This window comes from Thalia democratica, chromosome 5, assembly GCF_965202585.1.
Source record: "Thalia democratica chromosome 5, ktThaDemo2.hap1.1, whole genome shotgun sequence".
NCBI lineage: Eukaryota > Metazoa > Chordata > Thaliacea > Salpida > Salpidae > Thalia > Thalia democratica.
Genome location: NC_139169.1, coordinates 47,148,598 through 47,152,083, shown reverse-complemented (window position 1 = coordinate 47,152,083; position 3,486 = coordinate 47,148,598).

The following is a 3,486-nucleotide window of genomic DNA, read 5'->3' as shown; positions in this document are numbered from 1 at the left end:
TAACATTTAACTTAGCAGATTTTAACAGCAAACAAGCCAACAATCAATCAAGGCGCGTTATAGAATTTAGCTTTTCATTAGATTTTATCACTTTTGCAAGCAATAGTTTATTTAAGTAATACTAATAAGCTTGGCACGCAAATTGTTGCTAACTTTGTTTTTTAATGTTTAAAAAGGTTCAAAAAAAGAAGAATGGAAGTAAAAGTGTATTTATAGTACCGCAAGAAATTAGCTAAAAGCATACAAACCTTAAAACAATTAAAAATTAAGAACAACATTATTAAGTTTTAACAATAAAAAAAAACAGTTTAAACAACATCTTCTTTTGTACTTATTAATATTTTCAAAACAATCGTTTAAACAATTGTACGAGCATAAAAACTTTACTGTATTTAGCAAATTTAGGACTATATATTTTTAAAAAGACATAAATAATTAAAGCTATCTTTTATAGTTTGACACATACTTATTTATATTTAAAACTATTAAAGTCAATAAGTTTATAACAATAGAAAGTTATTTATTTGAATTTACGCTTAAAACGTTGTTATACAAATAATTTATTCATTACTCATCGCCCATGAATTTTTAAAAAAGTTTTAGGACTACACTGTAGCCTAAAAAAAAGAAATATGTATAACAAATATCCCGAACTTATTTTAGTTTTTTACTCTAACTAAGTTATTTATGTGTTACGTTTTAATTTATTCTTAATTTCTAAGAAAATATTTTTCTCAATTCTAAAAATGAAAATAACTAAAGAGTTGATAGTAAATACTTTTACTTGAGTAGAACTAAATCAATATATAGAAGGGTTAAAACTATCATTTTTTATTTTTTTTTTCATTTTGTTATTATAGAATAGTTATTGTTATTGTATTAATGTCTTTATCTTACATCTAGTTTTTATACTACAACTTATATTATTATTTATTATAAATGTTAATAATTTGTTAAATTAGTTTTTTTATGTTTTTATATACTATAAATGTTAAAGTTTTTTGTTCTATGTACTGTACAAGCCAGTTTAGATCAAAAATTTACATATTAGCCTGTAATATATAAAATGTTGAGTATTGAGTATACTTAAAAAAAATCCGAGGGAAAAATATTTTCTAAGTACAATAGTACATAACATTTTTATCTTCTTAACATACTATTTTAATTTTAAGTGCTCATAACACATGTTATTGTTAACAAATAAGTGTGGATATACTGCACTAGTGTTCACAAAAAGTTTACATCGAATATGTTAGCAGTATTAACTTTTGTATGTTTAGAAGTTTTTAAACTACATTGAAAAAGGTAGGTACATAACTTTAACAATTCTATAGTCATTTATAACTTCAGAAATATTTCTTTCTTAACTTTGTTAACATATATACGAAACTACATAAAAAATAAAATCTTAACAGATATGTCCTAAAACACTTATTACAACTTATACTCACCTTTTTTAGTGCTTGTAGTTTCCTTACTCATTATAGGTTAACTGCTTAGTAAAACTTATTTCTATTTATTTTCTAAAAGGTCTTAGCGCTTGTTTTTAAATCAGTTATTATATATTAAGGCATAGTATGGTGCATAAAAATATATAATTTTATAGTCCATAAATATGTAGCACTTTTAGATTTACAAACTGTTTCGATTCTTAATGCAAATTTGTTGTTACAAACTCACAACAAAATTCTTTAAAGTTTGCGACATGAAAGCAACTGCGTCAAAAACTACTGCCAGAAAACACAAATATATGTCGAATAAAAGGACAATAAAAATTTCATCGTCGGTCAGATGAAAAAGAAGCGTGCTTGGAAAATTCGGCTAAGAATTAGCATCTCGCTGGCTGCTGAAAGTTCATAGCCGTAATCGCCTCTACGTGTTGTCTTTATGTTTTTTTTAAATTCAACTGTAGTCGCAACGTATGATATTCATATTTTGAAAAATGGCAAATTCATTCGTATTTGAGCAGGTGGCGAACTTTTTTATTTTACAAGGTACTTGCACCTGGCTTAATGCGACGAACAATGACCAGGCTAATATCTTCAAACACTGGAAACTGCTCCTTCTTAAACTGATGTCTGTGTGGCCACAATGCCACATAAAATTTAGAAAGCAAAATAAAACTAATTTGCTTTTGCATTTATTGTATTTGCTCTCGATAAAAAGCGCACGTGATGCTTACAACAGATTTTACACAAAAGGAAGTTTATGATATTAAGTTTTTTATTATTAACTTTTATTTAAGTTGGAACTTATATACTTTTAAATTTACAGTAAAATATTAAAAGTATGTAATAAGTATGGACTAAAAATGTATATTATAACACTTAAAAATCCTATACTCAAAGTAGTTTTAAAAGTATCAAAAAGAGTTAGAATAATTAAAATAATTATTTTTATTGAGTATTTTAAAATTGTTTATAGTTCTACTCTAATGTAAAAATTAGTTGTTGTATACCAAAGCTCGATGACACTAAATAGAAAAGCGATTAATAGCAAGCTTATTGGTTTGCTTATTTTATTTATCTAAAACTAAACAAGTGTTTTAAAATTTTGCTTAATTAATAATTATTTAGTTAAGAACGAATATTTCCAATGCAATTAAAATGATTGTTTGTATTTTTTATTTATTTTTTTAGTTTATTTTAATTAAACTAGATTTTTTTAGATCGGTTTTGAGCTAAAAGTTAAAGCAAGAAAGTAACAAAACAAAAAATAATATACAAATGTCACACACAGAGCATTAAGTATTAGAGTAGAAATCATGAAATCAAATTCGAACATTAAATTTCTTTAAAAGCAGGCACGTTAAATAAACAACACAAATAAGCTTGATTAATGGGCTTTTACACCTTTTGTACGCACTCACATACGTAAACAATAACCATCTAGCTTTTATATTATTATTGCTAGTAAGTTTGTCAACATATTTCTTAGATTTTTCTAATTATGTAAAAAAATTGACCTCTTATTTCAATGTTTTACACCTTTATGATTGATACTTGAAAAAGATTTAAAGTAGATTTAATCTTCAAAGATTTAATCTTCAAAGTAAAAACAAGTCGTTATTTCATAAACCTTTTTGTTTAGAAATTTTTTTTGTGTTAATTACCCTAACACTAAGTTTTAAATGAAAAAAATTATTGAAGTAAATGCTTGTTTTTAATCTAAAAATTGTATAAATTAATATATACTTATGCTTATAATGATCTATAAGTACTATTGTAAATTACCTACACTTTTAACTTCTCGTAACAATATTATTACAAAATGTTTCAAAAACAGCTGAACAAATGTTATCAAAGTCTTTAAAAATATTAAAAAAAAGTTCATCTTATTCTTAAAGTCAGACAGGTTAAAATCCTTTGTGAATGTTATGTCTTAAAGCTGTTAAAAAAAAAGTTTTTTAACAAATATAAAACTCTTGTTTATTTATTTGAACCAAAACAAAAAAATGTATTATTAAATAATGACGTTGTTTCTTTG